General features: G+C 44.3%; 1 pseudogene; it reads right to left on the bottom strand.

Annotated features, from left to right (window-relative positions):
* Positions 1-8,694: 8,694 nt before the first annotated feature.
* Positions 8,695-21,480, bottom strand: LOC106603191 (UDP-glucuronosyltransferase 2B10-like; annotated as a pseudogene).
* Positions 21,481-23,224: the final 1,744 nt, after the last annotated feature.

Genomic DNA, 23,224 nt, shown 5'->3' with positions numbered 1-23,224 from the left:
AATACAAACACCAGTTGTATTGCTTTACAGCTGTTCTGTCAGTCTGATTACCTGGTTATATAGGCATTGGACACCATTCAAATTCATTTGGGAAATTAGGGACATAGTGTCATGTTATTGTACTGTATGAGTATAGTTATAAAGTGTTGTAAAAGTTACCGTTAGTCAACTAAGGGAATTAGAATTTAAAGGTAATGTAAACTGTCAGTGTGTTTCCCAATGTGTTCAAATTGATTTTGAAAGTTTAGCATGAAATGATGAACCCAACATTAAACTTTTCTCAAGGAAGCAGGAATGGGATTTAGATTAGCAGCAAGTCTGTTTTCACCGGGGAACAATGTTACCATTACCCTGGATGTTTACAGAGTAATTCAACTACAGTGACGGTGATGGTTCAATGGACAAAAACGGGTAAATGTGCATCGTAGTCTTCTAACTCCGTCCCAGGGGTGAGGGAGAGGAGGAGAGAGACGAGGAGGGAGAGGAGGAAGAAGGAATAAGAGGAAGCAGACCTCAGCATTTGCGGCCTCCAGCAGAGTCCAGTCAGAGAGTTAGGGTTGCAGAAATGCCTGCTGCACTTGATTATGGAGGCTGAAAGAAAAAAGGGATGGCTAAACACAGTGGAGGGGAGGCAGATAATGATAGTGAGACTGACAGCTGTTTAAGACAATGGTCCATGCTCCAGAGTAACCTGCTAGTTGGGAGTATTTAAGGAACAAAGAGCAGAAAGAGGGTCTGCCTGAGGGAGGAAATGGATACCCTCTCTGCCCACTACCCCCTGGAGAGGTGCTCTGCCTCTCTCTCTCTCTCTCTCTCGCTCTCTCTCTCTCTCTCTCTCTCTCTCTCTCTCTCTCTCTCTCTCGCTCTCTCTCTCTCTCTCTCTCCCTCTCTCTCTCTCTGTTTCTCTCTCTGTTTCTCTCTCTCTCTCTCTCTCTCTCTCTCTCTGTTTCTCTCTCTCTCTCTCTCTCTCTCTCTCTCTCTGTGTGTGTGTGTTGCGACAGGTTACGAGGGCTGGCGGAGGGGAGATAGACGCTCAGACAGGCAGACAGACAGTAACATAGCAATCATGTTCACAGAGCTGAGTGTGTGTGTATCACATTACTAGGCTGGACCCCCCCCCGTGCCCCGCTCAGCAGAGCCACGCTTGATTGAGCCGAGTTTAACGCGCCACGCTCTGTGGAGACGAGCTGCAATCGGAAGCGATCTCCTTGTCTTCCTCATGGTTGATTGTGTGTCTTGTAACCTCACTAAACAGAGGGGTACAGGGCATTGGTTTCACATAACGGCCCGGTCGCGTGAGAGGGCTTAACACGTCATGCTCTGCGGACTGACGACACTAACGCAGGGTTGGTTATGTCTCATGTCCGGATTTGGATATTGAAGTTTGTCTTCAGTCTTTTTCAGCTTGTTGTCATTGTCAAAGAGGGATTAGTGTCCAAGAGTAGTGTGTATACTCAGGTAGAGTTTGATACTCAGGTAGAGTTTGATACTCGGGTAGAGTTTGATACTCGGGTAGAGTTTGATACTCGGGTAGAGTTTGATACTCGGGTAGAGTTTGATACTCAGGTAGAGTTTGATACTCGGGTAGAGTGATACTCGGGTAGAGTTTGATACTCGGGTAGTTTGATACTCGGGTAGAGTTTGATACTCGGGTAGAGTTTGATACTCGGGTAGAGTTTGATACTCGGGTAGAGTGATACTCGGGTAGAGTTTGATACTCGGGTAGAGTTTGATACTCGGGTAGAGTGATACTCGGGTAGAGTTTGATACTCGGGTAGAGTGATACTCGGGTAGAGTTTGATACTCGGGTAGAGTTTGATACTCGGGTAGAGTGATACTCGGGTAGAGTTTGATACTCGGGTAGAGTGATACTCGTGTAGAGTGATACTCGGGTAGAGTTTGATACTCGGGTAGAGTGATACTCGGGTAGAGTTTGATACTCGGGAAGAGTTTGATACTCGGGAAGAGTGATACTCGGGTAGAGTTTGATACTCGGGTAGAGTGATACTCGGGTAGAGTTTGATACTCGGGTAGAGTTTGATACTCGGGTAGAGTGATACTCGGGTAGAGTTTGATACTCGGGAAGAGTTTGATACTCGGGTAGAGTGATACTCGGGTAGAGTGATACTCGGGTAGAGTTTGATACTTGGGTAGAGTGATACTCGGGTAGAGTTTGATACTCGGGTAGAGTTTGATACTCGGGTAGAGTTTGATACTCGGGTAGAGTTTGATACTTGGGTAAGTGGAGATTAATCGTATCAGTTTTAAAATGCAAATGTTTGAGTGTCTGAGCTCTGTAGCACAATAGAGCATGATGGGGGAGAGAGGGGAAGGGTGTTGGGTATCTAGGACAGGGTTTATGGGACAACAGTGATGGAAAGGTGAGAGGCATGCTACGAGAGGTACAGTGTTGATATGAAAATAAATCCTTGGATCACATGGTGTGTTTTGTAGGAAAAGGCTTTTACATGAGAGTGAAGGATTCATTCGTTTTTTTTGAATTTCTAGATTTGGATCATGTAAAGAGTGGTGAGGTAGATTTAGGTAGAATGTAGTTCTAGATGATAGGTCAGTGAAGGACATGACGCAGATCTCTGATGTTAAGTGCTGTGGAGTGCAGAATCGCTCCCCTGATGGTTGAACGCGTGGCTGCTTACCACGCTAATGAAAAACAAGGAGGAAGGGGTGAGGGGTCGTGGGGTGGCGCATTGAAAAGCATAGGAGGAGATGGGTCATAATGATAGATATGGAGCAATAATGTGTGTTATTGTGTGTGTGCTTGAGTGTGTGCACGAGTGTGTGTGCTCGTGTGTGTGTGTTCATGTGTGTGCATTCGTGTGTTTGTGTTTTGCTCACGCCCACCCGCGGGGCAAGGGATGTCTGTGTGTGTAGTGTCAGTGTCGGCAGCACTGTAAGCCTTGTCAACGGCACTCAATAAAAGCCGATTATCCTCTCTTGTCGCTGTGCCTCCCTTTGTCCTCCTAACGACTGGCTTTTGACCTTCTCACCCTGCCTGCTGCCTGCTGGTGGGGGGGAGCCAGGACCAGCTGCCACCAGCAGTGGCCTCCCTCTCCTTGGCAGCAGCGTTACTTCAGCCCCCTGCTTTTTCCTGGCCTGCTGGGCCCTCAGGGTGGAGCAAGCTGTTGAGCCACCAGTTTCCCCCTGCTGTCCCACCTGCCCTGCCTGGGGGCAGCAGCCCAGAGCCCTGCCCTCTACCTCTTCTGGCTCCATCCCCTCTCTGAGTGCCTCGCCTGGGGCTCTCAGCAGCCCACCACCTCCCTCATACCCTCATCCATCCATCTCTCTCCTTTCTCTCTCTCTCTCTCTCTCTCTCTCTCTCTCTCTCTGTCTCTCTCTCTCTCTCTCTTTCTCTCACCCTCCATCTACTCATAAACGCTCTCTTTATTCCACCCTTTTTAGCGCTTTGTTTGTTTACGATAGGCCTCATCCATCTCTTTCTCTCCTTTTTTCTCTCTCAGTGCTCCCCTCCATTTTTCATCTTAGCTTGAAATATCCCTCAGAGAGAGATGGCTAATATATCTGATAGAGGTAACGTCAGTCCATCCAAACACTCTGCATTTTGAATCCTGTTTGTGTGTGAGTGTGTGTGTGTGTCAGAGTATGGGGGCTAGTCACCTAACCTGGTGCAGAGGTTAGTGAAGGGAATTTGTGACTGGGAATATTCTTAAATAAGGGGTTTTGTGAATATCATCATACTAAATGGATGGAGTAGTCATTAAAGCCCAATACAACCAGCCATGAACTCCACCGATAATGTTTTCTAAATGCAGGATATCACCAGTTATCACCTGCTTATTGCGTTTGAGGTTTGCAGGCACACACAAATGCACTTTCATACGTACATACCACAGGAGGTTGGTGGCACCTTAATTGGGGAGGACGGGCTTGTGGTAATGGCTGGAGCGGAATCAGTAAAACGGTATCAAATACATCATTTGCTCTGTTCCAGCCATTATTATGAGCCGCCCTCCCCTCAGCAGCCTCCTGTGGTACGTACACATCGCTTTTTCAAAACACAGACACTTGCATATCAGGAATGGAGTCGACCGCAACCCCAATGACACACACAAGCAGACACACGTGCACACGTGCGTGCACACGTGCGCACACACGTACGTGCACACACGCACGCACACACACACACACACACACACACACACACACACACACACACACACACACACACACACACACACACACACACACACACACACACACACACACACACACACACACACACACACACACACACACACACACACACCGCCCACACTTGTTTTAGTCCTGTCTCACTCGCCTCCCCTCCCTCTCTCACACAAGCATGATGGATGGGTCTCAAACACACACTTTATGAGCTCTGGATTCATCTGGAGTCAGAACACTCTGGTAGAGGGAGGGAGAGAGGGAGGGAGGTAGCTGTAGCTGTGAATGGAGGGGTAAGGACTTAGGAAATAGTCTGAGATATTAGTGGATCAAATGCAGAATACCTTTTTTTGAAAGGTCACAAAAATGCAGAAAAATGAAAAATACATGTTTTATTTACTTAATGTTGACTATTTGGACTCAAACATAAAAATGCTATCCTAAAGAGTACCTACTGTACTGAGACTAGCCATTTCCCTGGTGTATCTGAGGCAGTGTGTAACCTGGTTGACTTATGTAAATTTGACATTTTAGTCATTTAGCAGACGTTCTTATCCAGAGCGACTTACAGTTAGTGCATTCATCTTAAGATAGCTAGGTGGGACAACCACATATCACAAGCATAATAAGAACACTTTTCCTCAATAAAGTAGGTATCAGCAAAGTCAGAGCTAGAAAGGGGGTGGGGGTCGAGGTGAGGAGGGGGATAATTTAAGACACTCTTTGAAGAGGTAGGGATTCAGGGGCTTTCAGAAGATGGGCAGGGACTCTGCTGTCCTAGCTTCAGGGGGAAGCTGGTTCCACCATTGAGGTACCAGGACAGAGAAGAGCTTGGACTGGGCTGAGCGGGAGCTGCCCTTCCGAAAGAGTGGGAGTGCCAAGAGACCAGAGGTGGCAGAACGGAGTGCTCAGGTTGGGTTGTAGGGTTTGAGCATAGCCTGAAGGTAGTCAATGGCAGGTCCTCTTGCTATTCCGTAAGCAAGTACCATGGTCTTGTAGTGGATCCGAGCTTCGCCTGGAAGCCAGTGGAGTGTGCAGAGGAGCAGGGTGACATGGGAGAAGTTGGAAAGGTTGAAAACTAGGTGGGCTGCAGCATTCTGGATAAGTTGCAGGGGTTTGATGGCACAAGTGGGGAACCCAGTCAAGAGTGAGTTGCAGTAGTCCAGACGAGAGAGGACAAGTGCCTGGATTAGGACCTGTGCCGCTTCCTGTGTGAGGTAGGGTCATACTCTACGGATGTTGTAGAGCGTGAACCCTCAGGAGCGAGTCACTGCTTTGATGTTTGCCGAGAACGACCATGTGTTGTCCAGGGTCTGGAGGGCGACACTGTGGAGTTGTCAACCGTGATGGAGAGGACTTTGAGCCGGCAGGCCTTCCCAGGGAAGAAGAGGAGCTCCGTCTTGTCGAGGTTGAGCTTTAGGTGGTGGGCCGACATCCAAGCTGAGATATCTGCCAGGCATTCAGAGATGTGTGTTGTTTCCTGGGTATTAGAAGGGGGAAGGAGAAAAGTAGATGAGTATCATCATAGTCATAATAGGAGAGACCATGTGAGGATATGAGGGAGCCAAGTGACTTGGTGTATAGAGAGAAGAGGAGAGGGCCTAGGACCGAGCCCTGGGAGACACCAGTAGTGAAAGTACGTGGTGCAGACACAGATCCTCTTCACGTCACTTGGTAGGAGTGGCCTGCCAGGTAGAATGTAATCCAAGAGTGTGCAGAGCCTGAGACGCCCAGTCCTGAGAGGATGGAGAGGAGGATCTGATGATTCACGGTGTCGAAGGCAGCAGATAGATCTAGGAGGATGAGAACAGAGGAGAGAGAGTCAACTTTGGAAGTGCGGAGAGTCTCCATGACACAGAAAAGAGCAGTCTCGGTTGAGTGACCCGTCTTAAAGCCTGACTGGTTAGGGTCAAGAAGATTGAGCTGGGAGAGATAACGAGAGAGTTGATCAGAGCACGCTCAAGTGTTTTGGAAAGAAAAGAAAGAAGGGATACAGGTCTTGTTTTTGACATCAGATGAGTCGAATGTTGGTTTCTTGAGGAGGGGAGCAACTCGGGCCATTTTGAAGTCAGAGGGGACGCAGCCAGTGGTCAGGGATGAGGGAAGTGAGGAATGGGAGAAGGTCTCCACAGGGGTCTGGAGAAGGGAGGAGGGATGGGGTCGAGCGGGCAGGTTGTCGGGTGGCCAGACCTCACTAGTCACAGGAGGGGAGAAAGAGGTCAAAGCATAGGGGAGTTCTATGTGAGTTGAGACCCGTGGACTCAATAGGCTGAGTGAATGAGGAGTGCATGTCATTAACCTTCTTTTAAAAGTGGTTGACAAAGTCGTCCGCAGAGATTAAGGGGGGGGGGGGTAGAGGATTAAGGAGGGAGGATAAGGTGGAAAATAGTTTTCTAGGGTTAGAGGCAGAAGCTTGAAATTTAGAGTGGTAAAACGCGGATGGATTTTGCAGCAGATACAGAGGAAGAGGATGGTAGAGAGGAGGGGGAGAAGGATGATAGAGCCTCAGGAAGTTTAGTTTTTCAGCAGCCCTGTTCTGTAAGCTAGCAATGAGTCACTCAGCTATGGAGCAGGAGGGGAGGACCGAACTGGCCAGGAGGAAAGGGGAGAGTGCGAGTCATAGGATGCAGAAAGGGAGGAGAGTAGGGTCGACATTGCATGACTCTTCAGTCACTGAGCCACTGAACTTTGCCTGAACAAAGTTTCATCTAGTCTACGCCATCACTGGGTCTCAGAGACACGAACAGGCAATGAAAACTCAGTTACTGTTGGTTACAAAGGACCTAAGAAGCCTGGGTCTTACGTCCGCTGCTGATTCAACGTGTGTGCGTGTGTGTGCGTGTTTGTGTGTGCGCGTGTGTGGGGGGGGTCTCTCTCCTCTTTCCTTTCCTCTTTTATTTCTCTCCCTCTCACAGCGATTAATGCCCGGAGGAAAAGACAATAAATCCAGGACGTGCTGAATGAACGCGATTCATCATATTCATTTTCCTGTCGATACAATTATGAAAAGCCTCTGGCCTTTCTCTCTTCCTCTGGAACTCAATTCTACTCTGGGAAAACGCAATTAGCGCAGTATGAGTGGGAGAGGTCTATCTCAAAATCCCTCGCCCTCTCCTCCTCCAAAACTATGTCCTGTTCCCTCTCTCTCTCTCTCTCTCTCTCTCTCTCCCTCTCTCTCTCACTTCCTCCAAAATGTGAATTCAGATATTCATTATTGGTTGGAAATACATTGTGTAAATATTGTCAGTGCATATTGTTTGATGCTGAGTTTCTCCCTCTGTCCCACCAGCGTCAGCCCTCCTCCTGTGAATATGTGGAGCAGAAAAACTGAGCACTGCCCCAGATGGACTGACACCCACTGGTCCTCTGTAGTATTGCAGTAAGTGCTAGGATTTCCTCTCTAAGGCATGTCAATATTAATTGAGCGTTATGTGGATCTCTGTCTGTGCTTCTCTGTCAGCCACTGCATCCTAGCTTGTCAATTAGTGTGTTTGTTAATGGGTCAGTAGATCTCTGAGCGTCTAAGTGATTATCAGTCAGTAATGGCCTGAGTGATCAATACCATCTTAATCCACAGAGAGAGAGAGAGAGAGAGAGAGAGAGAGAGAGAGAGAGAGAGAGAGAGAGAGAGAGAGAGAGAGAGAGAGAGAGAGAGAGAGAGAGAGAGAGAGAGAGAGAGAGAGAGAGAGAGAGAGAGAGAGAGAGAGAGAGAGAGAGAGTCCAGCGCTCTGACCACTTATCATACTTTATCACTTGTTCATGAAGCTGCACTTTACCAATGTATGATACAAGTTGCGTTTCAGTTACTGTGGGATGCAACACATAGGAACATATTACTGAGGTAAAATAAATCAAGGAATGGATATGGAGGAATTCTGGAAGTCCCTTTACAAGCTAAATTATTCATCCCTCGCTTTCTGAAGAGAGAGAGAGAGAGAGAGAGAGAGAGAGAGAGAGAGAGAGATGGGCCAAAGTGAGAATGGAAGAGGAGAGGAAAGATAGACGGTGGAGTGAGAGAGCCAGAGATGGACAGAGAGATGGAAAGAGGAGGAAGCTGGGCGGATGGGTAAGCAATAAGAGAGGCGACTCCAGGCCCTCTAGCTGTGCTCTGAAAGACGATTTAACATTTATTAACACACATCTTTAACTGGTTTCAATTGTACTTTCAGCAGCAATAAAGACCAAGTGTTCCTTAAGCCATCTCTCTCATGTTCACTCCTCTGCTGTCCTCAAGTCTTCCTCTCATCTCAGGTAATTCATGAGGTCCACACTCTGACTCTATACTTCAGTTTCATCTCTCCCCTCTCATAATATTTTCCTCTTTCATACCATTATTAATGAAGACAGAGATGGGGGGAAGGATGAAATAAGGAGATTGTAAACCATTGAAAAGATGGATGAGAAAAATAAGATCAAAAGAGAGGGAAGATAAGATACAGTAGTGATAGAACAGGGGGAAGAGACGAGGAGAACAGATGGAAGGGATCAGGGAGGAGAGGGAGAGGACTGAAAGAGAGAGAGGAGGTTGGATCACAGGAAAGTGAGGCGAGGTGCTGCGTGGAGGCTTTGGGGGTGCTGGAGTGAGACAGTGTCCAGAGACAGGGCCATGTGTGGGGACAGTCGTCCTCTGTGGGTCCTTGCCCCCCTCTCCCCCATCTCGTCCACCCCCCTCCCGGTGCTAATTGATTCTGGCTGGGTAGGGCTGATTGGTGTGAGGACTCCTGGGGGTGGTCGGAGGGGAGAGACAGCTGTCCCTGAGTAGGGTGGCAGGGGACGACTCCCTCATTGTGACATGGCCACACCAACGCCCTCTACTGGGCTGGAGCAGAACTGCCCCAATCCCAGAACTGCTACACAGACAGACAGACAGACAGACAGACAGACAGACAGACAGACAGACAGACAGACAGACAGACAGACAGACAGACAGACAGACAGACAGACAGACAGACAGACAGACAGACAGACAGACAGACAGACAGACAGACAGACAGACAGACAGACAGACAGACGAGTGAAATAATAAAGATTAGAATGAGAGAGAAGAGTGAAATAATAAAAAGAGTAGAATGAGAGAGAAGAGAATAAGAAGAATTTAAAAGATCTTGTTTGTGATGATCTGAATAGTGACTCAGGCCTTGAAACCAACCAAATCCACTGGAGCCACCTGTGCATAAACTAAACGGTCTGTTAATAATGACAGTGATTATAGAGGCTAGACAAAAATGAGCAGGTTAAACCAGATGAGGGTTACGTTATGATGGAATCCGGTAAATTACAGAAATGTGGTACTGCAAACAAGACCATGTGAATGATACATTTGATGACTTAAATTGAGTTTATCAATCAATCAAATGTATTTATAAAGCCCTTCTAACATCAAGTGATGTCCCAAAGTGCTGTACCGAAACCCAGCCTAAAACCCCAAACAGCAAGCAATGCAGGTGTAGAAGCACGGTGGCTAGGTAAAACTCCCTAGAAAGGCCGGAACCTAAGAAGAAACCTAGAGAGGAACCAGGCTATGAGGGGTGGCCTGTCCTCTTCTAGCTGTGCCGGGTGGAGATTATAACAGAACATGGCCAAGATGTTCAAATGTTCAAAGATGACCAGCAGGGTCAAATAATAATAATCAAAGTGGTTGTCGAGGGTGCAACAGGTCAGCACCTCAGGAGTAAATGTCAGTTGGCTTTTCATAGCCGATCATTCAGAGTATCTCTACCGCTCCTGCTGTCTCTGGAGAGTTGAAAACAGTCCGGGACAAGGTTGCACGTCCGGTGAACAGGTCAGGGTTCCATAGCCGCAGGCTGAACAGTTGAAACTGGAGCAGCAGCACGACCAGGTGGACTGGGGACAGCAAGGAGTCATCAGGTCAGGTAGTCCTGAGGCATGGGTCCTAGGGCTCAGGCCCTCCGAGAAAGAGAAAGAAAGAGACAGAGACCATAAGAGAGAGAGAATTAGAGAGAGCATACTTAAATTCACACAGGACACCGGATAAGACAGGAGAAATACTCCAGATATAACAGACTGACCCTAGCCCCCCGACACGTAAACTATTGCAGCATAAATACTGGAGGCTGAGACAGGAGGGGTCGGGAGACACTGTGGCCCCGTCCGACGATACCCCAGGACAGGGCCAAACAGGCAGGATATAACCTTTATTAGCTATGTATAACAATTGTTCTGTGGGAAATGTCTGAACATGAATGGGAAAGTATGGGTTGTATGTAGACACTCAGCTTCATCTCCAGCAAGGTGTTTAAATCGCATCATCAGACAATAAAATGAAAAGTTGTTTCAACTGGTTGAAATCAAAGCATGAACAGATCAGCTGATGTGATGGTGTGTACCAAGTGAATCAATGCATGTATTCACAAGTGTGAAAGGAAACAAAGCAGTACAGAGAAATACAGAGTGTGTGTGTGCTATTTGTCTTGAGATTGTGTGTGTTTGTGTGTGTGTGTTTAGTAATTGGCTGAATATTGAAGATAGTTTTGGTGCTGCCCTCACTAACATGGCAATAAAGCCCAAATAAGCAGTATTATTAAGAAACACCCAGTTGAAAGGCACAGAGGGGGTGGGAAAGAAAAAAAATAGAAAACTGAAAAGTATTGGACTTTTTCTTTGCTCATTTTTTGTCTTTAAAAGTCCAAATGACCACTCAAATTGGGTAGTGCATCATTTTCTGTCAAGCTGGTGAAAGGGTGGCGGACAGCCCTAATTCATCATTTAGTGATTTAATAGCTCAGAAATATATTAAAATAATAAAAAGAAGGCTGAAATGCCCTGGATCTGCGGTGATAAATAGCCCTCCCTGTACTGATCGGATTAGGGGCGCTAACAGATATATTGCGGTCAGGATTCACGCAGGCACGCGCAATTGTTTTCCAATAAAAAGTTGCATATTAAATTCCGACACAGAAAAGGAGGGGAGAGGTCCCTCCATCTCCAAACCCGAAAGAACAAGAGAGGGAAGGAGGAGAAAAGAAAGGAAAAATGACGAAGTCAGTCTTCACAGAATGCATTGGTTATGTTTTCTCACCATCTTGTGCTCACACACACACACTCTTGTGCGTAACGTGTTGTGTGAGGTCTCACTCCAGGGATAAGAAGACTCTAATTGTACACAGACTCATCGGGATGAGCTTAATTGTAATTAATTAGTTCATTTGTTTATGCAAATGTATGCAATTAAGTCGTATTGTTTACTAAACAGATCATTGTCTAAATCAGGGAGGTATGTTGTGAATCTGAAAGCAAATTATGTTCTGGTAATTAAGGCCATTAGTCCAAAAGTGTAATTAACAGTTCCTAATTAGGAAAATGTTCATTTCTGAGGATACCTGATATGTATGGACTCCTCAGTTGGCAGCTGACAGACAGAGAGACAGTAAAGATAGCCAGGATTGGGGAGTCACCGAGTACATGTTATCTGATTTAAAGAACAAAAAAAAATCAGATTACAGATACTTAAAAAAAACTAGATGATTACTTCTTGGATTACTAATTCAGAAAGGATGTTTGCGAAAAAAAGAAAGAAAAAAAAAGTACATAATGACACCTTTCTGTTTTCGAAAATGACATTCAATTCAGCGTTGAAAAAAGGTGCCAATTTGTTACCCCTGAGCGAGTCTGACCACAAGTCAGAGACCACTATGATGTCAGAGACCATTATGATGTCAGAGACCACTATGATGTCAGAAACCACTATGATGACACATCTAATGTGTTTGATGGATCCTTTTTGTCTTCTTCATATGGCTCTTTAGGGGAAAGCCATCCAAAAGTAACAGAAATGAATCAGATTACATTACTACAATTTGGTAATCCAAAAGTTACGTTACTGATTAAATGTTTGGACAGGTAACTAGTAACTGTAAGAGATTACATTTACAAAGTAACCTACCCAACCCGGAAGTTAGTTACAAAGAAAGAGGGGTAATGCTGATGTTTTCTATGCCAAAATAAGGCATATTTTGCTCTTCATATTATAGTTAAATAGGAGATGAGTAGGAGATGAGTAGTAGTAGAGTGTGTGTGTGTGTGTGTGTGTGTGTGTGTGTGTGTGTGTGTGTGTGTGTGTGTGTGTGTGTGTGTGTGTGTGTGTGTGTGTGTGTGTGTGTGTGTGTGTGTGTGTGTGTGTGTGTGTGTGTGTGTGTGTGTGTGTGTGTGTGTGTACATGCATGTGTGTGACTGAGGTCAGAGGTGTTGGCCACATAGGGGTTAAATCATTTTCATTATTACTTCTGAGATCGGCCTGAGGGGATGCAAGTATGAACGATTAGAGGAAGACGGAGAGAACGAGAGAGAGGAGGGAGGGAGAAAAAGAGCGACTGCAGGGTCTTATAAATCATAAGAATCATAACCCCGGGACACACGATGACAAAGAGGGGGGAGACGAGACACAGTGCAGGAGGAGAGGACGACCCAGAGAAAAGAAGGATGGATAACGGAGAGAGCAGACAAAGACCGGTGTTTTAGAAAGAGAAGGGAAAACGACTAGAGGGAGAAAGAAAGGCAGAGGGAGGGTCTTATGTCTAAGGGATGCCAATTTGGGTGTAGACCATTCATCTGGTGTTGGTGTATAATCAGTAATAGTATCTGAGTTGTTCAGCTAGTCTGTGTGTGTGTGCGTGCGTGCATGCGTGCGGGCGTGTGTGCGTGCAGTGTGTGTGTGTGTGTGTGTGTGTGTGTGTGTGTGTGTGTGGTGTGTGTGTGTGTGTGTGTGCGTGTGTGTGTGTGTGCGCATGCGGGTGTGTGTGAGAGAAAGGTGCTCAGATATGAGCTATTTCAAGCTTCAACTCAATCTAACAGATCTTGATAAAAATATATGTTTGAAAAGCACAAAGAGAATGGTGTTAGTGTGTTGTGGCTTACATTCTGTGTGATAAACACTGAACCTGCACAGTCGGGTGGACGTAGAGAATGACATTTAACACTGTGTGTGGAGTAATGTTTGTGAATATCTCGGAGAGTGAGAGCGAGCACATTATTAGACCATGAAACATGAAATGAAAAATCTTCACATCTCTTCCTCATAATAACAAATGAAATCAGGACGACAGTAGGCAAAGCTTAAGAATGGTAGAGAACATGCTGAACGTAGACTTAGAGTCAATTATTTTTACCGCTCTCTCGTAAGGCTCGTTATACCAGACACCATCCACATTAGGGAAGTGAAGAGCCCAATTTGTTTCAACGCAAGAATTTTGAGAAGAGCGGAATGGAAATGGGGTGAGAGGGGGCAGTTGAAGAGGAGAGGAGAAATGAGGAGTAAGGATGACTTGTTTTGGGACAGTGAGCGGCCCTAAAGGAATTTAGACAGGAGGATTTCATGTGAGAAACAAATCAACAACAAGTTAACTGTTATGGAAACAGTTGAGAGACGTGTAATACTGAGCGAGGAAAATAGAGGTGTGTTTGTGTGAGTGTGCGTGCGTGTGTGTCAGTCAGCGAAAGGGTTTTGAGAGTGACAGGGAAGATTAATGTGGCGATATGAATGGTCAGGCTAGGAGGGAAGGGTTTGATCATGGTGTCTTACTCTAATTGGTTTTCAGTTTTAATCTCTTCATGGTTCAAACAAATAGGGCAGTTTGATTAGCACTAAGTAGGCTGCTGTAATACGTTTCTGTGACCTGCAGGATTCCTCATCGCTTGAATACAGGCTAATGACCTTGCTATCTTAAACTGATATTAAGACCATCTCTCTCCCCCTCCTCCCCGCTCTCTCTCTCTCTCTCTCTCTCTCTCTCTCTCTGTGTGTTTGTGTATGCCTACTTGCGGACTTGTCCCTTCCCACTTTCTCTCCCTCTCTTAAGACAAAGCTAATGAAAACAGCAATTTGTGAGAGCAGCGTCTTCATTGCTATTCCCATCATCTCCAACCAACCGGGGGGTAGGAGGGGAGGAGGAGGGAGGGAGAGACAGCTTATAATGAGATAAGAGGAGTCATTAGAAACTTACATTAGTGACTACAGTCCTTCTCAGTGTGCATCTTCAGTTAGCTACAGCGATATCTCCATTCTACATCCTTCAATCTATTTATTTGCATGTGTTTTTTTCCATATTTATTTTTTCTCTATGCTGTATGAACACTTCATCCAGGCTAGCCATCTATGTATGAATAGATTGGGCGGCAGGTAGCTTAGTGGTTAGAGCATTGGATTAGTAACCGAAAGGTTGCTAGATCGAATCCCTGAGCTGACAAGGTAAAAATCTGTTGTTCTACCCCTGAACAAGGCAGTTAACCCACTGTTCCTAAGCTGTAATTGTAAATAAGAATTTGTTCTTAACTGACTTGTGTAGTTAAATAAAGGTAAAGTGAATGTTTGACTCTGAAAGATGAAAGCTCAGTGTAGGGATCTCATCTGATGTGTTACTCTGTCTCCCTCTGCTGGTGATTTTAGGATAACACAAATATCCCTATAGCAGTCAGTCATATTTCTCTGAAATCACGTTGAATACTTAATTGTTTCATAGAATCTTGAACAGTCATTTAATGTTTTTACTCTCCATAAATAGCGAACTTGTAAATGGGTGGAAAACGTGGTTAAGGTTAAGACCAGAGTGAGTTCATGCTTGCTGTAATTTGATTATTCAATTTGAGTTCAATTTGTAATGATAAAAGCAACCTTAAGAGGTGATGCTGCATAACAGAGGGACAAGTAGAATATGTCAGAGTGAATGAACTAGAGAAGGGAGGAAAAGAGGAAAAAAACTAACAAGAAACAATGGTAAGTTGGGGAGAAAAAGGGGACGGAATGGGACAATGATGGAGAGACTGGAAGTAAGTGAAAAAATATTAAATGAAGTAGTAGATAAGAGAAAAGAATAGTTTTAAGTTCATAGGGATTGCCAAGACAAGCATTTCATAGCACTCAGCAGAGTTCCTCTCAGGTTTTAGTCCTGCTCTGGAGAGAAGCGTCGGATGGTGTTGTCGATTAAATCTCTGAACTCTGAGACACGGGTGTAGACAGACGGATTTGCTCCACAGTCTCTTACAAAACTTGAAATCCTGGCCAGTGCAAAATGGCAGTGATTTTGACAAATCAGATGTCCCCCAGAATCTCCCTGCAAATACAGTATAACACACACACCGGAAAATTAAAGGAGAATAAATGCATTGCATTTGTATCATACCTATACATTGGACGCAATTACTGTAATCACTGTATTTTTTATGCATAAGAAATACATGCCTTTCTCTCCTCAGTAACTATCAATCAATCATTTCTCCACTGAGTGATAGACTAACAAAGCAGATGCCATTCCCCATCCGTCCAGCACACATTATGGATGGTGTGACTTCAGGGTGTGTCCTCAAACAGACATCATTAGCCTCAACTAGGGCATACTCTCCTACACTTCTACTCTTCTACTCTTCTTGAAGAATCTTTGGAGGCGTCAAAACGACTGGAAAAAATAGGGAATAACAAATGTTAAAGAGACGCCTCATAGGTTCTTATTTTCTTTTGTCATTGTGTAGTTTCTGTTATTACTACTTGCAAAACACATTCAATTTACAGACAGTGCTCAGGTCTCTGATTTGCTCGGAGATACAGTATACCTGTCACTGTGTTGTCCCTATCTGTGTCTTGGGATACTTTCGTAGATTGAAACTTAATAGTACCATAATAGTAAACATAAATATACCAGTTTACTACACATACTGGAGTCAATATTCAGCCTTGGAGATGCAGTAAGAGATGATGAATACTGTAGAGTCAGAAGGACAACAGAGGAGGGAAATTCTTGCCATTGTGGATGCTACAAAGAGTTGAACGGTCAATATGGAGTACGACAACATTAAACATGCTTTCTCGACAACCCACAATCACGTTGTTTTGACTGGTCTTTTGGGTGTGGTGTGTGTGTGTGTGTGTGTGTGGTGTGTGTGTGTGTGTGTGTGTGTGTGTGTGTGTGTGTGTGTGGGTGGTGTGTGTGTGGGTGTGGGGGGTGTGTGTACGAGAGAGAAAGAGAAAGAAAAGATTGAGATACTTTTCTTAGGAATCAAGTGAATGCAACATGAGTTACCACATAACTGGTAATGGTGGACTGTCACGTTGATTAATGCAAAATAGGTGTAGATATCAAAGACCAAACTGACTGTGGTCGTTGTGGCAGCTGAGAGATGAGAACCACGATGTACACTTCATTTTCAGTAAGACTACACAGCAATGTTCATGCAGTAGCAGTGGAGGCTCCTCAGAGGAGGAAGGGGAGGACCATCCTCCTCAGTGAATTTCATAAAAATAAAAATAGTAAAACATTTAAAAAGTTATCCTTTTTAGATAAAACTATACTAAATATATTCACATGTCACCAAATAATTGATTGAAACACACTGTTTTGCAAGAACGGTCTACAGTAGCCTCAACAGCACTTCGTAGGGTAGCACCATGGTGTAGCCGGAGGACAGCTAGCTTCCGTCCTCCTCTTGCTACATTGACTTCAATATAAAACCTCAGAGTCTCTTGGTTCTCACACCCTTCCATAGACTTACACAGTAATTATGACAACTTCCAGAGGACATCCTCCAACTCATCAGACCTCTTGCAGCATGAACTGACATGTTGTCCACCCAATCAAAGTATCAGAGAATGAATCTAGCACTGAAAGCATAAGCTACAGCTAGCTAGCACTGCAGTGCATAACATGTGGTGAGTAGATGACTCAAAGAGAGAAAGACAATAATAGTTGAACAGTTTAGAACAAATTAATTTCTTCAAAAATGAAGGAAAAGCAAACTTTCAGTTTCACTTAGCTAGCAAATGCAGCTAGCTAGTTTAGTCTACTCAAAACGCCCTGCTCAAACAGAGGGATGCTAAGTTAGCTAGCTGGCTATGACTATCCAACACAACACTGGAACTCTTCCAAGTCAAGGTAAGCTTTTAGTTTTATGAATTTATTGCCACAGGGGTCCGCCAGTTTAACCGCTAAACTGCTTAGTAACTGTAACGTAACTGCATGATTGCAGCAGATTTACTCTAAAGCATTAGTTCTATTAGCTATGTTGACTAGGACGTTACTTTAGCTAATATGGTGACAACGATGTAGGCTGTGTGTAGTGGTTATGATATGGTTTGGCTTGGAAAGTTTTTTTCGCCTGGTTACATAAGGCTGATGTGTTGTGCATTGAAGTCCACAAACAAAGGGAAAATGTGAGAGGAGCAGAGAGCATAGATGTGAGAAGGAATGCAAAGTGGCTGCTATGAAAGTGAACTGTGTTTATGCGTGATCAGGGGTGTATTTATTCCACCAATTCTGTTGAAAACATTTCTTAAATGGAAGCAAACGGAACAAAACACAGATAAACATACAGCTAGAAGAGGCAGTATTGAATGTGTCACTGTCTTTCCATGTGTCACTGTCTGTAACCTCAAAATGTTCTCTCGACCTGTGTGCAACTACATTGTAAACTTTCATTTATAAGCTAGGTTGTAACAACTTCATGATGGGTGCAGGGAAAATTAGAGTATCACGTAGTAGCCTAAACCTATCGATGTTACATTGAACTGGGTGAATGGACTATGAATGACAGTCATCCAATACGGTGTAATAGAAATAAGGCCATGCTCATGAGAAAAAGATTGTCCTCCCTCATCATAAACGGCACTGACCGCCACTGTTGAAATAGTAAACAATCACTTCAGATATTATTAGATGCATTGTTAAGCCATCACCAATTGACTTAAAACACATAAATCCCATTCTGATTTTTTATATTCATGCGCTCAAAAACAAATGTATCAGTTTCTACATATCATTTTGTTTTTAGATTCGTCTTAGAACATAAACAAAACAATACTAGACAATCTTATTTTCAGCACGTTTCATGCTGCTCTGTACTTTTTAGACAGGTATTTTGTCACTGGTGAGATAAGCTTTCTTTCAGCAAACAACTGAAAGTGACAGCAATCAAATGTATGGGACAATGCACTATGCAACCTGCATTATGTACCAGTATTGTTTATCAAATCAAATCTATTTCTAAAGCCCTTTTTACATCAGCAGATGTCACAAAGTGCTTACACAGAAACCCAGCCTAAAACCCCAAAAAGCAATCAATGCAGATGTAGAAGCACCTTTTGCATATGATCCACAGAGAATTGTGAGTAAGAAATACAGTACAACTTTTGTTTGACTTCGTTTTTTAAATCTCCATCAAAACATCTGTATCTTAGGACCAGGTCTCCCAGTTTACTACGTTTTGCTCTTCACTATCTGGGTTTTCTCCGTTTTTTTCCTATCTGCATGGGACATTTTCTCTGTTTTTTCCTATCTGCATGGGACATTTTCTCTGTTTTTTCCTATCTGCATGGGACATTTTCTCTGTTTTTTCCTATCTGCATGGGACATTTTCTCTGTTTTCTTCCTATCTGCACAGGACATTTTCTCAGTTTTTTTTATATCTGCATGGGACATTTTCTCTGTTTTCTTTTCATCTAGTTGTGTGTTTTCCACTTTTATCCCTTTGTTTTAGGTTTGTTCTCTATCTTCATGTTCTCTGGATGGGGCACTGACTTCTTGGACCTTCGATTGAGTAGCACTCTGACAAAGGAGAACAGAGCCCCTACAGAGCCCAGTGGGATGGTCAGTAGTAGAGCCAGCGCATAAATGCTGAAGTAGGAGTACCAGCAGGGGCGAAAATCTGATATCAACTTTGGAGGGGACAATTACATTACATTTTCTCAAGAGCAATTCCTGAGGGGGACACCAAAAGTAGTGCTGTAACACATAGCCTACGTTTCATATGGTAAATGTATATTGAGGAACCAAAGAAATAAGGTGTTTGCCGTACTCCTAACTACCGGTACCCAAAACTACACAACTAATCACAACAGCAATACCATTGCCTTTAACAAATCTTAGTTCAGTCACCAGTTTAAGTTGAGGGTGGGGGTATCCATGGCATTTTCCAATTATGTTCCTATTTTACAAGTCCAAAAAATTGAGAACCTTTCATAATGTTGCCAAACAAAGACTCAACAAACTTACCTGAGACTCCCTGTCTCTGCCAGTTTGTCCCTGCATATCTGTCCCCAACTCTGCTGTCTGTGTGCCATCTGTTGCCTGCTCTGCCTAATGACATCATTGTGAAACATTTCCATTAGAATTTCATTTCTTTCTTATGAACATTTTATCAACTAGTCTTTGAGATATTAGGCTACTAGGGTTCTTACTATGCGTTTTGGTGTACTGAAAAATACTCTGATGTCCGTCTTTTATTTTTCTGCCATTTTTCTACCTGGCTGGCTGGCTGGCTACACACACACAGTGTGTAGGTTATTTACAGTAGGAGATGGGCTTCTATCATCTTATCTTCTATCATTCTATTTGGGCTTCGATCTAAAAGGTAGCTAGCAAATGTGAAACGGATTAAAATGACAAGAGTTGACAGCTGTATGAGTTCACCATTTACACAACATATGCTGCAACCTTTTGTAATTTTAATAGTTTGTTTCATATTGGCTGGCTTCCAACAATAGCTGAATTTGCAAAGCTAGCGAGCACCAATTCAGTGGTGTTTGCTATAATCTTTGCTACCCGGGTTAAATAAAGGTGAAATAAAATATATAAATAAAAGTTCCCTTGCGACAATTTAGCTTTTGCAACGAGACCATTAAATATATTTAAAACAATGGTAGAAGAGAGTGTAGTTCTGTTCAGTTTATCGCTAACCTTATCACAGGGACTTTGAAGCACTAACTTACATGCATGCTGATCTTGGAATAAATTGACGATAGCAAAGATTCCATCTTTGACGACGCCACATAAATGGAATAGGTACTAGCTAGCTTAATAGTTAATATTTGCGCGCTAGCTCTGCATATTCAGCTAGTGTGTGTGCGCGATTGACTGGATTAACCTCACGTCAGTTACGTGCATTGAGTGCCTTTCAGACAGTAGATACGACCTCTACATTACCTCGCAAGCTAAGGAACTGGCAGTGGATCAAACCATTGTGAGGCAAAGGGTGGGGGGGGTCGCAATCTTTTGAAACTTAAAAACGAGCTATTAAGTGTCTATAATCAGCACAATTGCTTTCATTGTGTATTATTAATATTATTTAAATTACATAGTTATGTTTCAGTGATATATTGGGGGGGACAAATCATATTTTTCCCAGGATGGGGGGGTCGTGTGTCCCCCGTCCCCCCCGGGATTTCCGCCCCTGAGTACCAGAGCATGCTGTAGGTCTCAGTACAGAGGTGGACAGCTCCACCCAGAAGGCAGCACGCTCCAAGGGGTGGAGAAGCTGGTCTCGGTTTAAAGTGCAGTCTCTTCATGCTGCGCTGGTAAGAGGGGTTCTTCAGGACGTCCTGCAGCGCCTCCAGGAACTCCCGTTCAGTGAGCGTGGCTGCATCCAGCACCCGGGCCGCCCTGCTGGCTTGGAAACGCAAACAGGTTGTCCTGCTGGTCAAACAGCAGAGGCAGGCCCAGCACAGGGACACCTTGGTAAATGGCCTCATAGACACCGTTGGTGCCTCCATGGGCCACAAATGCACAGGTCTTTGGGTGGCCAGGAGGTCATTCTGCAGGAGCCGTCCAGTAAAAGGGTGTTGTTCCCTAGAGAGGACGGTTTTTCTCCCATGAACTCCACACCACCTTCTGTGGCAGTTGGGCGAAGGCGGCAGCGACAGCCTCAGTCACCTCCTTAGGCTGGAGCAGAGATGAGGGTGCCCAGGGACAACCCAACCACCCCCTGCTCCCCAGAGCTCTGCATGAACCCCCTCATGTAGACCACATTAGGCATACTGGGCCACAGAAACTCAAACACAAGTCCACCCTCATCAGCCACACATCACCTGACTGCTGCATGGGCAGCAAGTCACTCCCTATGGGGAATATTGATCCACTGGAGGAGACCCATGTTGTCAGTGAGCCCAGAGCCTGGTACAGGCACATACGAGATAGGAGAGGGGGCTATGGAGAAATGGTCCTCTCCAAAGCTCATCCAGTACACACTGTAGACCATGGTTGAAGAAATTCGCTAAGATGATACCAGCATGCATGCCAAGGTCTGTGAGCATGAGGTCAAAGCTTGAGTCCTTGAGCTGTGCCATCAGTCCTTCAGCATAATGGAGAGAATGGTGATGGTGGAGCTGTGGGCATCTCTCTGATCTGGACCAGGCCTGTGTCCCTCCAGGACATTACGCACAGCCTGCTCAAAAAGGCTGAGGTCGAACTCTGTATCCTCCAGCTTCACCGTGACTGAGGTGTAGTGTGGTGAGCTCTCCCTGACGAACCAGCTGTCAGCCTGTCGTATGACGGTCATCTGTTGGCCCCGCCGATGGAGTTCCTTCACCAGCACCTCCATGTTGACCCAATGGCTATCATCCATAGGGAACACCAGGATCCTGCTGCCATGGCAACTAGGGGCTGGTGTGAGAAGGAGGAGCAACAACGGGAGGAGGAGCCAGACAGCTGGGCAGGACCAGGGCTCTCAGCACTCTCAGACATTTCTTTCATCTAACAGAAACAAGATCGTAGTCATGGGAAATGGCAATAATGTACACAAAAGTGTATCTATTTTTATAATAGCAAAAAAAAATCATGCAATGCATAATAGTAGTACAAGTACAGTATTTTAAGATGTAGAATATATATTTGGAAGGTTGGAATGAGTTGTAAAATAAACTTTAAATGTTTTATATCATTCTTACAAATGAATGATTACATTCTGTATTTTGAATTTGATTGCTGTGTTGTCTAGGTTTTTCTAGTTAGGACAGACTTGCGGGTGGCACACAGATGGGCACCTGAAAAGCAACCAACCAAGCAGGGCCCATGAGCTCCACTAAGGGCAGACAGGTACTCTATCTGAACTCTCCCAAGGTGGAGTAGGCAAAGCAAGGACAGCACCAGAAACCATAGCAACCTACACAAACAGTCAGACACCTCATCAACAGAGAGAGCAACAACAATACCACTCTTTTGAGACACTATTAGTTTTGTAACTCTTACTACAAGGAGTAAAAACAGTCATAGCCTGATCGTGTCTGTAATTCGTCAGTGTTACAGTGGTGGCTTTGTGAAAGGATACTCTGAGCATAGGGGCTGATGGGATATGATTTCCAATGGATACTCACAGGAATGAATGTCCAGACAGCAGTCGAAGTGGCCGGTATTCCAGCCCTTCAGAAAAGGTGCTGCCACCTGCTGATGGACTATGATATTTGCTGCATGGTGATCAGACCTGCCTGCAGACACAATGACAAGGAAGACAACACTCTTAATAGTCCTTTTCTTGTGGGGGACAATATGTCTTGTAATAACACAGAAGTAGCGAGATACAACAGACTTTACATATGCTGTATATTGTTGGCTTTTTACTCAAGTGACCCAAGGATTTGGTTTTGTTTACATAGCATCAGCATTGCTGAGGGAACAAAAATGGATGTGGTTGGAATGCTGTTAACAAGCCTAAATCACCTAAAAGTAACATTAAAGCTGGATAGAGATGCAGCATCATGACGCCTTCAATATTTTCAAAATAAGTATTGTTTTAATTGTTGTGCTCCTATTGAGTTGTATGTTCACATGATATTGCTTCAACATGCTTCAACATGCTTCAGTAGTATGCTTCCCCAGGCTCTAAATGTCAACTTTCTATTGTTCTCTAAGATCTAGCAGAATATACCTGGCATCTTGTGGGTTGGCATTTTAAAATGGTTTTTCAGCATCAAGTTCAAACCTAATTATTGGCTGCACTGTAAATCATTCAAGGTGGTCCAACTCAAAAATATTGAGTTCCACTTCTTTTTGAACTTCACCTAACATTTGTGTTGCATGCAATTCACATTTGGAGTTGACCAAAACTTTTTCTGAGTCAATGAGACAAGTTGGGAAATAGCAAGTGATAGACAGATGACTGATACAAAATAAAAACAAAATAAAAGTAAATTACTGTTCTACTAATAGAATCCACTTCCTTTCTAATTTCAGCCATGGTTCAATTATGGGCCAGATGGAGGGTTCTTTCAAATCTATCTTTCAAATCTATCCGACCAGATAAACAGGTACAAAAATCTCACTAATAACGAGAACAAATCCCCATTCTT

Source organism: Salmo salar, chromosome 04 (assembly GCF_965601325.2).
Source record: "Salmo salar chromosome 04, fSalSal1, whole genome shotgun sequence".
Classification (NCBI taxonomy): domain Eukaryota; kingdom Metazoa; phylum Chordata; class Actinopteri; order Salmoniformes; family Salmonidae; genus Salmo; species Salmo salar.
This window is presented reverse-complemented; position numbering and strand designations above follow the sequence as displayed.